The sequence below is a fragment of the Chelon labrosus genome (assembly GCF_963514085.1).
Source record: "Chelon labrosus genome assembly, chromosome: 17".
Lineage (NCBI taxonomy): Eukaryota > Metazoa > Chordata > Actinopteri > Mugiliformes > Mugilidae > Chelon > Chelon labrosus.
The window spans coordinates 11,934,741-11,949,640 of record NC_140350.1 but is presented as its reverse complement, the minus strand read 5'-3'; the positions used below and the strand labels follow the sequence as shown (position 1 = coordinate 11,949,640).

Here is a 14,900-nt window from a genome sequence, read left to right as displayed (position 1 = left end):
GCCTAATTTTCTCTAATGCCAGCCGTGAGCCGCTTAGGGTAGACCAAGATTTCCATAATGTGCTATGTATAGCAAACGTGTTGTGTGTTGAAAACGCAAGCATGCTTGCCTGCGTGCAGATCTGCTCATGTTTTCAGCGCATATCTAGATTAAGTTCTCCACCAAAACAAGGCAGATATCCTTGATGATCCTGCTTTGTCTGTGAGAATATTCCCCCAAGCCCAGAGCAACCTTCTTATTGACTACCTGCTGCCCTGCACGTTGCACGCATGATTGTCAAATTTGTTTGCAATCTGAAAAGACAATAAGAGGGAAAAAGATGGGAGAGAATATAATCTTACTGTCATGTATTAAAAAAAGACATTCTCCTTCGGCTTCAAAGCAGATGGCCATCAACACAGGGTCTGTTTCGAAGCTTCACATCTGTTGAGTCATTTTCGACAGAATGCAAAAGAAGCCTTGGTTTGTTCCCTTGGGTCTACAGTGCTGGTACAAATGAAATGTTACTTCGACAGCTAGCTGCTATTTTTATTATTACTGATAGAAAAGAGATAAAACTGTTGATTTGCTTATTCTCTCAGGCAGACATACAAGAAACCAAGGGCGCTACGCTTCTAGGAAAGGACCAAGAAATGAGAGTTCAGAAAAGGAGAAGTGGTAAGGACAATAAGAGAAGTGGAAGCCTGCTCAGCGTGTAACGTTCCACCGGGCAACTCTGACATTGCCTGTTTGTGTGTCCATGCGTTGAGCCACTGCGGCACATTTTCCAGCTGTGGGAAGCAGTTATGTAAGCCAAACTTGACCCTGATACTTCTCCTCTCCCTCCTCTCCTCTCCTCTCCCTCCTCTCCTCGGCCTCTCACTCCGCCCTTTATTTCTCCTGTCTACTCCATCCCTTCTGTCCTGAACCCACATGCTGTCCGCCCACCCTCCATCCCTCGGCCCCCCCGGAAACAAACAGAAACACACAATGCACACCCAATGCTTTGCAGATGCTGAATATTTATTTTGAAGCAAGCCCTGCTTTCCTTTTAAATCTGGCATCAGTGGAACTTGTGGTCAAATTGAGCAAAAATCTAAATGCTGTTTGTAGATAGGTAGTGCATGAAAGATTTGTTATGTAAAAACATAACAACAAATGCAGGCGTTATACTTCCTGATGACCTTTTTAAACTGACAAAAGGTCACGAGGACATACGTACAACGCATAGTTCGGTCTGTTTCTGAAGGCAAGGTGAAAACACACACACACAAACACACGCAGGCCAAACAAACAAGACGATCCCCTCCAACACAACACAGGGGAAATCAAACCGCTGCCTTTCCTCTGGCAGTGTAACCGTCTGAAATGTTTAGTCTCGCCGTTTTCTTTTTCCTCTCGCCTGTGCCCTGAAGCAAGGCACGGAGGAAGGAGAAGGGGAGCAGGGAGAGGAGGGAGACCTCTCTGCTAAACCCACGTGGAGCCGGGAGGTGAGGCGAGGTTGGAGACGAAAAACACACAAGGGGGGGAGGGTGGGGGAGCAGAAAATATTGGGGTACTGTGCTATGAATAGAAGTTTGGCAGGGAAAAGTGAGGAAAAAAAATGAGAGAGAGAGGGAGAGGGAAAAAATAGAGAAATTGGGGGGTCCTATTGTTGCTGAGCTTTAAGTGGATAAGTAGACATGTGCTCTGTCTGCCTCTCTTCAGACTTAATTGAGGGAGCCGAGACAAAAGGGGAAACATAATTATTCGCTCTCTTTCTCTCAGCCTCTCGTTCTCGCAGTATATTAACACATTGAGAGAGTGTATTAACACAATGGCCTGCGCAACAGCAGCCGAAGCATCATTATCATGAAGACGTGCCCACTCACAGCTCGAGCATACACACACACACACACTGAGGGGAGACAAAGAACGACGCAGAAGAAAATAAAATCCCATAAATGATGCACTGAACACAACTCTTCACTTCGTTTTAAGCTCAATATTTGATATTTATTTACTAAATGTTTTAGCGGACATGTTTAAATGGTGAGTGCGCTGTTCTTTGAGCGCGGAGTGGAGAGCTCTTCTGGCTGAGTTTAAATCACGAAATCAGAGCGAGACAATGACAGGGATGAGCATTGTTCTGGGAATGGATGTGCCATTTACCTACAGTGCCAGAGACAACTATGCCCCGCAGCTGTCAAACTTACATCGCAACGACGCGACGGTTGCATTAGAAAGATGTTCAACACCTATAGGCCCTCGCGTCTGTCACGTCACACACGCACACCGACACGCAAAGCAGGTAGTCCTCTGCGGCTGTTGACGGTATAGAGCAACGGCATGAAGGGAAACACGCTTCCAGTCACACACACCTGCATGGTCCCAAGAGAAATGGAAGCAGGTTTTTCTGACTCACACACACACACACTTAAACTCTTTGGAAAAATACCAAAGGCCTGTCAGAACAGCCACGGCGCAGGCACACCCTATTTCTTCCTGCCAGTCTTTTTTATCTCTGCACCTGTCTCACAGCTCCACCCAACATGACACACAGCTCAGCTCCTCAGACTCAAAACCTCACTTGACGTGGCTGTGCACTACTGTACAACACTGACTGTACTGTGAATGAAGCCAAACAAAACATCTCAAAAGTCTCAGTGCTTTCTCATTTTTAAGCCTGTCATAGTCTAGACTGCGTCTGGAGGAGCTGTTGAAACTTTTATTGGTTGCCAAAAGACGCAGCTTCATTACACAAAGACATGATTTTTACAATAGATCAATCAGATCAAATCAAATCAATCAATAGATCAATATTATGACCACCTGCCTAACATTGTGTAGGTCTCCAAAACAGTTCTGACTCCTCAGAGAATGGATGTGGACCTTCTGAGGGTGTCCTGTGGTTTCTGGCAACAGAATGGTGTTAATGGGGGCCTTTGGGTCCTATGGGTTGAGGGGAGGGGCCTCTGTGGATCAGGCTTGTTCCAGTGCATCCCACAGATACTTGTTCAGTTTGGGATCTAGGGAGTTTGGAGGCCAGGTCAACACCTTGTGCTGCTTTTCATGTTTAGTTGTTCCTAAACTGTTTTTGTGTGCGTGCCTGTGTCAGGCTGCATCCTGCTGGGGATGGCTGCTGCCATCAAGGAGTGTCATTGCTATGGGGTGGGGGTGCCTGATCTGGTCTGGGTTTGTGGTACATGTCTAAGTAACATCCACATGAATGCCAGGTCCCAACGTTTCCCAGCAGAACATTGTGTTGTTACAAGATGGTCAATGCTGTTTATTTCTCCTGTCAGTGGTCATAAAGTTGTGGCTGATCGGTGTATACTACTTATGCAAAGCAGTGAAGGTGATCAGAAGAATCTGTATCAGCCATTGTCTTCATGGACAATAATCAACCTGCTGTACATCCCATCTACGAAGAAAGAAAGTTGTCTTTTGCTCTCATAAAGAACTTCAGTGTGTTCATTCAGTACTGCAGAATTAAGTGTTGTTTTACTATGAACTTGATTAGTAGTTTGTCTCCGCTGTTAGCTATTACGTATTACACATAATTTTAAAAGAGAGTTTAAGATGTGTTTTGTCCTCATCATCTAGTGTCTTCTCTAAAATAAATGATCAAATGAAACATAGACTGGCAACAGTAGAGACCAGTCTAGACACCGCTGTAACCAGAGAAGCTCTCACCTCGACCGGCCTCTCTGACCTTCCCTGCACCCTCAAACCGCGACCACCCCCCATCAAGCTTCAAAACACATGACACAGTCACAGGGGATCACCCTACCCTCAGGCCTTTTTCCCGCATCTTTTTTACATTCCTAAGATTGCTATGCGGGGAGTGAAGCCGCTGAGGTTTACGCTCTCTGAGGGGGGTAAACAAAGGAATTTCTGGATGGGAGGGAACTCCATTACCAAGCAAGTCAAAATAGATTACCATGAGAATCTGGCAAATGGTTTTATCAGTGTCTCCAGGCTCCCCGCTTATGCACGCACACCTGCACTCACCTTCAGAAATACACACCTGCAAACGTGCAGGTGTGCACACTGGGGTTTCCTTGTTGTGATTTTACGCCGAGCAAATCAGCTTTTCAAGATAACAAACACACTGAATCAGGCCTGGGCGCAGGAAGGCTCATGGTCCCGAAAATGAAGGATCAGTATATCCACACTTAGGTGTGTGTGCGTTGTTCACATTCGAGGAGGAAATGCATGTCACCGAGACAAGAGCCAGATATGCTCTGGAAACATCCTATTGTTGAGATGGGAGCGCACACTCCATTGCACTCACACAGTCCCTCTGAGACGGGACTGTCTGAGACATCACCGGCAGAATTCCCTGGAAGACGGAGATTAGCTTCTTATTCATCCTTTCGGGATCTGACAAGGCACGCGCCACCTCCCCCCACTCCCCGCTTAAACACACACATGCACACACACAAACAGCGTGCCTGCAAGAATGAGTCTCGGCTGCTACTTAAATCAAACATTCATTTCTATAAAGTGGTAGGGGGGAAATGATGGTTGCTTCCTGAATAGCTTACGGAGGTAAAGAATAAAACAAAAAGCAGAGTGGGAGGAAAGAAGATGATTGTTCTTCAATTACTACAGCCTCCTCTATTTGTTTAAGATTGTGATATAATAATAACAAATTTACTAGCAGTTATTGTAAAGACAAAAATGTGTGCCAGAAGGTGAAGATAGTATGAAAGGTTTTAGATTTTGGGTCACTGTGACAGGGGAGGATAGGCCAGAGGAATTCACTGTCAGCCAATTCACTCAAACTGGCTCCTCAAGTGTTTCTAACCTCATTAAATACGCTCCTCCGTCTCTCTCGGAGCTTACGCTGTGCGCTCCTTAACTCCGATTTCAGCTGACTGTCTGTGCGGCATGGTGCAGCCAAGGATTACCATATTTTAAAGCAAATTTCTGCTACCACAAGCCCGCCATTGAGTGAGAAGCCCAGAAGAGTCAATGAATGCATGGGGCCGCGGCTACAGTCTGCTAACGCTCAACGAGCCTTGTATGAATTTAAAGACATGAAACTCTCACTATGGTATTTTAAAGATATATATTTTAATGCGAGGCTGTTACATTATTTGATCAGAGCCCTCCATTCTCCCAAGGTCAGGATCAAGGCATGTCAGTGTTAATTAAATCCTTCCTGGACTTCTGTCGTAGGCTAATGTGCCACTTGAAATCCTCTCATTCATAACCATGCAGTGCAGCAGGTTGAATTGCAAATGACAAAAAAGAACCGTTACTGTTTGTTAAATATTAATAAATCATCTCCCTCTTTTCCCAATCCTCAATCAACGCTCTTCCTGACGAACCTGTGATTGCGCAGACAATCGACTCCCACTCATCAAAACCAATCAAGTGAATATTCATATGGTGATGTGCTGTCCCGAATATGCGAGATTCAGTAAAAGGAGTGTTGTTTAATTATCCAGGAGGAGTGGGATGAGACGCTCGCTGTGCTCCAAACTGCAGAACCCAGGCGGACACAGCCTAGGGGAGGAGTAGCTGGGAGTGCCAAAATAAGAAGAAGTATACAGAAAAAAAAAACTTGAAGGAGAGCAGTGGGCGGACGTGGCAGTGTAGCTGAATTTTGTGAAATGATACGTGGAAAAGGGAACTCAAGTACTGTAGCCTGAGCAAGTCAGTCATCTTTAGGCAATGACTGTGTCAGTCAAAAATTCTCAGACAAATCCTTTAAAGAAATGATTAACACAAAATTTACAAACTGGAACAATGAGGAGGTGCAATCCCAAGCGCAACGCCAAGGGCTGAAAATCGAAGCCAATATGTTTAGTGCCAAAAACTTCAGTACTTCGAATGGCCACTTGAGGCTGTCTCCAAAAGCAACTAAATGCTCCCAAACCTCAATGTTTATTAATTTTCCATAACTGCTTGTCCTCTGTCATTGCGCGAGAGGCGGGGTACATCGGCTTCTTCTTCTTCTTGCTGTGAGGCATCAATGCTAACCACTACACCGCCCACCTCAGTGCTTACGCATATATTTTCCAGCAGAAACAAACATCCTGGTGACTAATTTCCTTGTTCGTCTCAACTGCATCGGATGAATTCTTCTACAGGTCAGTCATTTAAATCAAGGCATACATTTATGCATGATAAAGGGTCGCTCTGAGTGACTTGGGTGCCGTCACAGGTCGTTACTTCTCTACCTGGGCATCCCCCATACGCCTCAGCTCCACCATACCACAGCGCTATGGGTGCCATAACGGAGCATTGGCCCATGCTAATGCACAGTCTATGGCAGTATTATTATTCAATGAAAGAAGGAATAAATGAATGAATGAATGAACCCTGAATGAATGAATGAGTCGTTTATGTTTGCTCTGTATCTTGTAATGTTTGTGTTTGAATTGTTTGCTTTATTTGTTCTACGAAGTGTCTTGTTTGTCAGTTTTATCTGAGAGAAATTCTTCTGAGCTTATAGGCGGTTCAGGCTTCTGCACCACTTTGACGGCGTAGCTACGGCAACAGCCCAGACCCTACGCAGACCCTAACGCCGTAGCCTGACGTGCACCTCCCCAGAAATGTAACCAGGCGTTGTGGCGGCAAAGAACGCACACGTATAAATGGCTCTCACCAGCGCTGGCTACGTGCATAGCTTACGGTGCCTATGTCCCCCAGTACCTTAAATGAGTCTGTTGTTGACATGTCAATAAAGTAATGAAGTGTGGATGGACCATACTGTAAAAAGAGCCGTGAGCCTTAAATAATTGAGTAGCTTACCGCAACAAACTGTACAGTATGTTTCATAATGTGAGCTTTCAAAACAAATGTAGTCTTAACGTGAATAACCTAAGGCTGAAAATTGACATATCGAGCATCAAATGCTGTCTTCAGATATCTATGTCAGTTAAACCTTGGCATCACCACAAAGCCAGACATTTAGACATGCAGTATACACACCCGCAGACAAACATGGAAAGGTGTGAATGGACCCAAATTGGCAGGTAATATTTCTATTTCAGCTCTGTGCAGGCTGAAGGGACGGCGAAATAACAGGGCGGCTGAGTGGGTGAGAGAGAGGGATAAGAGGGTTTTAGGCAAAGGTAGGCTGGCTGAGGTGGGAGGTTGAGACGGGGGGATGGGATGAGAGCCGCAAGAGAGTCTGGGAAAAAAAAAAGTGATGATGGCTTTGAAAGGGGGATGAGAGGCTGTTAATGCGGCGGGGAGCCGGTGGAATCGAGTGTTGGGCCACAGGTAAGACAGATGAATGATGTGTGCTGAGGTGGAAGGAGACATGAGAGGTAAAGAGGTGGAGTGGTGCTGATAGGTCCTGAGGGGCTGATAGAGATAGATAGTCGCGTCAGTTCAAAGTAGGGCAGATGTGAACAAGCCCGATTTGTTGTCAGTAATGATATGACTGGAAAACTATCTGGAGAGAGCCATTGAAGGGGCCATTGTCCTTGTTAGTGTGTGCTTAGGCGTGACAGGATTGTCTGTAAGAAAGATAGAGCCCATAAATAGAAACGGTGCTAAAATAAAGGCCAAACTGTGTTTTCTGTATTTACGAAAGAAAATCTATCATAAAAGCAACTTAATTATCATTCAAGCTATGTTTTTATAGAAGAATGAAATGAATATTTGCACACAGGCTATGTATAAATATCCATATTAATCTAATAGTTTGACAGTTTGATTTATAGTGCCCATTACCCTGTATTTCCCATTAATCCAGGGTTACAAGAGCACTTTAATAGCCGAGTTAGCTGAGTTGTGCAGAATAAAGGTGAACTTAAAATCACAAACTTCACAATGTATTGAACGGAAGTCTAAATCAAAACAGTGCAACAAAGATTAATATGTAAACACCACAAGAAGGTCATAATTATTAGTCTTATTTCAATGGAATTGATATGCAGAGACAGTTAATAAAGTATAACAGTGCTGCTAAGACTTTATTAATTAAGATTATTGCAGAAGGCTTTGCAAAATCCTCTAAAGTTAATCATTGCCAGGGAGCAATAAGGTAGGAGGTTTGGCATAACAACAGGGCAGGTAAGTGGAGAATATGCCAAGGAGAGGAAGAAAGAAATGAGAGCTTAAGGAAAGAGACACTGGGGCAAAACAAACCCTCAGAGATGATGCAGGTGAAAGATGGAAGCAGAGGAATGGGCAGCACAGGCCAAGTCTGGAGGGAGGTGGGGGAAGGGGGACAACGGGATATGGAAGTAATCTTAGTGCATCCCTGCACCTGAGTCAACAGCGGGGCTCGCAAACAAAGTGCCTCCTTGAAGGAGACACATGAGACAATGAACTGCAGTGAGCGATGGGGGTAAGGAATGCTCCAGGAAGAATTTGACAGACAAACATCAGCTCAGTGTGCTGCGTCTCTGAGTCTCTGCTCAGCATGGGACACAGACCTCCAAAACAATACGGTACAGTTCTGGGACACACAAACACAACACTTTTTTTTTTTTTTTTTTGAAAACAAAAAACAACCCTAAACTTTCCGCCTTTCCTTCTTTCTTTGTGCATCTCACTTGCACCCATGGACATTGCTTGCATGCAGTAAGGTGTGCCAAATTCATATAATTAAAGGGGACCTACGTGCAAAAATGTTGCATCGATGTTCCGCAAATTTCAACAATAGCAAACCGCTCTCTTTGCACACAATAGGTCTGCTTCCCTGACAGAGACACAAAGGTTAAGCTTCCAGGTTTGCAAATAATGATTATTTTATATCTGACTTATTCTGTTGATATGTTTTGATTCATTCAGTCAGAAAATAGTAACAATAATTGCCGTTTCCTGGACACCAATTGCTTGTTTCGATCAAAGTTGCAGTATAAGACGATATTTCAAATGAATCTTTAGATTTAGGTTTAAATCTTTGCAGGGAAACCAAGCTGCAGTGTGTATAACTGTATGTGTCAAGACATGTAAATTGATATTTATTAGTGTTAGTGTTTAACAGTGTTAAACTGAAAGATGGTTGAAAGTTAGAGTAGAAACAACACCTGGAAAGAAGTTGTGTCACATTGCTATGGTGAACATAAAGTATGTCCAGAAAGCAAAGTGTACCTTTCTTTTTATCAAAAAAAAAATGATGCCTTTAAACGTCATAGAACTTGGCAAACTAATGGTGGCTAAAAATAAGGCCCCTGACATTACTACCCAGGAGATTTCAGCCAGTGATTATTAGATGTCTTGTGACAAACACAACATTATCACTGAGACTCAGATGTCAACAGCATGTCAGTGATGTGGCGTGGCTTCAGAGGACGGGGTTGGATCTAGGTCAATGGGTCCATTTCCTGGTTGTTGATCTCTTGTGTGCTTGACTTGAGCTGGGGGTTATTGTTTGGGCTCTGAGTGGCTACAGTGAATGGAGCCTCCCCTCTAGGTGCATTAGTGACCTGTATAAGCTCCACATGACACACTGACATCTGAGTGCAGGCCTGAGGGGAGACGACAAAGGCAACTTGACCACACACACACACACGTGCGTACACATTCACGTGCTTAAAAGGTAACGCACCGCAGGACGATAACAAAAAAACGCAAAGTCAAACAGAAACCTTATCCAGCACTCGCCACAGGATTTTTGTCCCCAAAGAAACTCAATCTAAAGAACAAAAAACATGCATGCAGCATTGCCCGCGAGCCTTCATCTCTCCTTTTGTGACTCCCACGCACACACGCACAGACATATTCACATACATATTGGCGCGCACTTACAAATGCAGACACAGGCTTTTGAGGCCGCCTTGTGATATCCCACTGCATCACTTCCAGGTCAACAAGCAGGAATGTGAAGTGTGACTATGTGATGAGCTCCGAGTCGCCAGCTAGGTCGGCAGCGCTTTACGTAACCGTGTGGGGGGTTTAAGGGAAAGATGGGAGTGAAGGAGGAGAAAAAGAAGGGAGACAATGGCTAAGTGGCCTGTTTCCTCTGCTTTAATTACACAGTCGCTTTGGAGGTTAAGAAAAACAAACCACACTTTCAAAAAAGTAAAGGGCAGTGTAAAGATTTCCAAGCAGAGATAAAGCGCATATAAAAGGAGATCCCAGGAAGGCCAAATCTCTGCAGTGCAAACAAAGCATAAACACAACCTTTGAAGACAGTCTTGGCACTCGTGCAGTAATTCCTCCTTTAAATCCCTACTCAGCACTTCACACGCGCGTGTATTTCCACTCTCTCACTCTCAAGTCTTTTACAGCAGCTTCCTTATCAGGTATCTCCCTCGTCTCAAAGCATCTTTCACTGTTCCCATCAGATCTGCAGACATCCTGCATATGTTGATCAGTTTCTTTCTTTCTGCATCTACATCTGCGTATGAAACAAGATGTAGATGCGTTGGCACACGCACACACGCGTCACACATTCTCATCGACTGGCATCCCAAGCTGATGTGTGGGCTGGAACGCAACACTGATCAGAGATAATGGGCAGACATGACAGGGATGGTAATGCTGTCACACGCCGAGAGAGGAAGGAAGGAAGGAAGGAAGGAGCAAGTGGCAGAAAGAGGGGTAGAGAAAAGAGAGAAAAGAGAGAAGAAGAGAGGGAGGGAGGGAGGGAGCAAAGGAAGGAAGGAAGGGAGAAACTCCCAAATCATCAGCAGACACAGAACAGACAAAAGGGAGGAAATGAATGAGGGCACATGCCAGCTCATGTCAGCCATGAGACACCCCTCCCCCCGTCTGGACCCCCTGACAAATTAGAGGCATCCCTTCTGCTTCTCCCACTCCTTTTGCATCTCCCTTTCCCTTCTCACCGGGGGGCTGATGCCGAGGAGTCACGGCACGGTGTTCTTCGCCCGATGCTCCGCGCTCCCCGGCTAACAACTCTTGCAGTCCTGCTCGACCAGACCAGTGACATTACAAACGGACGCGCACAAGCAAAGACGTCAGGCTGACATAATGTTCACACTGAATCACTCAGCCTTCCCTTGTCTTGCTCCAGTAGTTTCCAACAAACACACACACACTTGATTTATTTGAATATTCTTTACTACATAGAGCTAAAGAGGATCCACTACACAATAAATCACAAAAAGGAATTGGGTTAGAAAAAGTACGACACATTTTTGTCGGCCTGTTCTGTAACGCATCTTTATCTTATCACCCCTCCATCATGACCCCCGGCTTTAACGCTAGCTACTGCCTTATTCTGTAATCTTAATTGCAAAGGGATTCCCTCTGCTATTGCACGCAGCCATGACAGAACCAGCACCTTAATTAGACACACTGAAACCAGAGAAGAGGAACAACATCGTCCCCACCCTCGCCTGTCAGTTTTGTCTCGGTTTTCCCAAAACAGACTTCAGCCGTATTTGTCTTCCACTGGGCTGCAAGTGACAGCAGAAGACAATCGGGAGAGTGAGCGACGGGAACACACACACACACACACACACACACAGACAGACACACACAGAGAGAACCCACAGGCGCGCAGTCAAACACAAACATTTAAACAGCTTGATTGCATGCGGGGAGATGGGCGACGGGGGGCCGCCATAAGCCCCGTATTTGCTCAGCGGCAGAAATGAGTGGACCACCGAGGAAGACGGATGGAGCGTCGGAAAAGCGGCGTTTAGAAATGAGAGCGGGTGGACGGCCAAAGATGAGAGGGGGCGACCAACCCTCTCATGTTAATTGCATCACTGCTCCATCATGCCCGCCACATGCTAAGCCAACTCTGTCTTACATCTGTATATATTATGCTGCGTCTGTAATCGCTTGCTTGTCTGCTCCGCCACAAGGTCAGAAGAGCCTCCAACAACAGTGTGGGAGCATTTGGAGGAGTTATGTGTTGTTGGTGATGCTCACGGAGAAGATGATTATTATTTACATTAGTACAATGCATTATTTAATGCACGCGGCGCATTGTGATGGACCAATCAAAACAATAAATACGACTTCTATTTCTATTTATGACACAGATTAAACTAAGACTGTAGGATATCTAGCACTGTATTCACTGTGGGGGGAAACAATCTGTTATGTGGACCAATCTGTCGTTTTAGAACTGAAATCAATTCCTCTAAGGGAAACCCATCCAATATAATAAGACTAGATTTAATATAATAACACTAGATTTTTAAATAAAGGTTAATGTTATGGGACTCATATCGTGGTTAAAGGTTAAAGGCATGAATGTAAGCGAGTTAAATGTCCTCCTAAGAGGCTCCTAAGTGTCTGAGGATGGGTATTTATGTGAGGCTGGTAAAAGAGTATATCTGCCCTATAGGTGAGCTGACTTAGCATGAAAGCAGTGTATCAATCTGGGTCAGTATACACACACACACACACACACACACACACACACACACACACACACATAAACACACACTAAAAAGAAACTCACAGAGCTCACTTCACAAAGTCCCATCCCCCCCTTCACGCTCACACACTATATTAGCTTACTGTACACAGAGCACATGGCTGCATGCACGGATGTACACATATTTGTCCTGAGCACACATTTGCGCTCGTAGTAAATGGACACGCGCCCGCACACAAGAAGCGGGGATACGCAGCGTGTAACAGCATATGAGATAAAGGCTTCCCCCACTTCTTATTTCCCCAGGCTTTCGCAAAGTCTTTGTCAGTTTTGAAAAAAGCGTGCGCGCACACACGCGCATGCACCGGTTTTTATCTGCCACTATAAATCCTTTCACGGATCACTTCCTCAAACCAACGCTGCCAATATTCAACTTCCTCGTGGCAGTAAGTGAAGCAGTCAATTGTGGCGGGGAAGATAACATGAAGGAAAAGAAAACAAGGGGGAGAGAGTGAGTGGGAGAATGACAGGAGTTAATCAGCCTTATAGTAAATGCTAAAAGACTGGACATTATTCTACAGCTTGGCGATGGCACTGAAGAGAAATCATGGTTTGCTGTAGAGGTCTTGCCTCAGTGTTATCTTTTAGGACTTATCACAGTTCCGTGCCAGATCTGAGCATCAATTTTCTTCAGAAGTCCTTAAAAACACTGAGGTATTTTCCGGTTCAAAACATGCCTTATCTTATTTCAGTTAGTCAAAATGTTGGATAAGTCATGCAACGCACTTAAATCACACGATGATAAAGGCTCCCTAAAATATAAAATGACGGTAAAACTTAAAGAGTTCTCGTTTCACCCGTATTGAAGTAAGAAGCAGAATTCAAGAAACTCTGAAACAATCTGTCTTGTGTCTGTTTAAGTTTTCCGAATGGCCCAGACGAAATTCCAGAGATGACCGTTACGATCTTCCCTTGTAAAACGAGGAGGTGTGGGTGGAGAAAGGACAGCGGAGACTCGGCGCCCTTTGATCTGTCATAATTCTTTGGCTGCCTGGATGCCTGAAGATGACCCTCTGCGCAGTGGAGACCAAACACCTCTTAACATGCGTTTGAGTTACAGGCGGTAAATATGTCTGCAGATGTCAGACACATTCGGTTTTGCTTTCTCAACTTGTTCCAGCTCTCTTATTCTGTCTGTTTGGCTACTGTCACTCTCTGCAAAGTCTTCAGTACCACTTTGCCTTTAACTTCTGTTCCCTTGAGACTTCCAGTAGCTCTTAGGTCTCCTTCTTTGTCGGTCTAGAGTCTCTCTGTTCTGCGTTTTTGCTGCTTGTCCTCTCTTGTATTAATATTTTCTCACAACATATGACTCTCTCTCTCTCTCTCACACACACACACACAAAGAAGGCTAATGTGTTTATCAGATACAAATCCGATCCCGCTTTCTTCATTTCTGCACTGGGAACCTTTGATGACACAACCAGAAATCTTGAGGACAGGCTTTCAGTGTCTTCAGAGTGCAGTGCTCTCATATGAGCTTTTAACCGGCCATAATCACTGTAAGTACCACTTGATTTTTTTGATCCGGGAGTGAGAGTAATCTCACTTTATCTCATGCGTCTCTTATGTAAAAGGACACAATCAAGTGCAAGCCCTGCTGCATGCATGCATCACTCTGTTTGCCCTTTGAGCTGGGCAGTTTGTTCAGTGGCGGGGGAAATATCAGGTGCCGCCAGTCTACAGGGCTTCTAAGGTATTTCTTTATCACCAAATTACCTCGCGTAGGAAACTAGGCAGTGTCCCAGTTGAGAGCATTAATGATTGATAAACTCCTTTCATCAACACACACACACAATGGCCCGTGCAGGATATGAGCAAAACCTTTGCGAGGCTTTTTTTGTGCAACTCTTTTGAATCTTAGAGAAATGTAAATTTTATGAGTGCATGTGCAAGAGAGTGAGAAATATCCATGAAGAGTGAGCCATGAAAAGACGAAAGCCATTCACCCAGCAGTAGTATACTGTACTAGTAAAAGAAACAAGTCGCACGTGTGCACACTAATGTGTACACACCACATACTACAAAAATCTTAAACAAGTCAGACACACAGATCCCGACGTCTTCACTTTTAAATCCAATAACCTTAATCCTTCCAAACAAGTCTATCGGCCTGTTTCTTTCTCTGTCCCTCACAAAGCTCCACAAAACATCCTCAAAACAATGAAACACATCTCTTTACCTTTACTTAAGCTCCCACTGCTTCCCGTGTGTGTAACAGTTAATTCCCTGTGGTGGTTAAAACAAAGTCAGCACGTGTCCTCCCCGAGAGCAAAGAGGGGAATCCTTGCATCGGTGAGACGTCTCCAGCACTCCAGCGCAGCGTTTCACTCTATACACACATTACAGCACACACTCGCACATGCTGCCTCCTGCATGCCTAGACCAGACTGAAGGCAGAGTAGAGGGTGTGTTAGCGCTGCCTGGGTCTGAGCCCGCCCTCTTTTTCTCTGGTTTCCCCTTCTCTCCCATATGCACTCACCCAGCCCTCCTCTTCTTCTTCCTCCTCCTCCTCCTCTCCCTCTCTCATCTCCGCTCCCTCTCTCTTTCTCTCGCTCCAATTTCACCTCCCCTGGCTTGCCAATTGACTGCCAGCATGTGTGCTGGGTCTGTG

General features: G+C 45.0%; 1 protein-coding gene across 1 annotated transcript in view; it reads right to left on the bottom strand.

Annotated features, from left to right (window-relative positions):
- Positions 1–14,661, bottom strand: part of LOC311502394 (rho guanine nucleotide exchange factor TIAM1-like) — a 51,651-nt gene extending 36,990 nt beyond the window's left edge. The window contains exon 1 of the mRNA XM_084564600.1: positions 14,469–14,661. The gene's annotated coding sequence lies outside the window, so the exon portion shown is untranslated. The remainder of the gene's footprint in view (positions 1–14,468) is intronic.
- Positions 14,662–14,900: the final 239 nt, after the last annotated feature.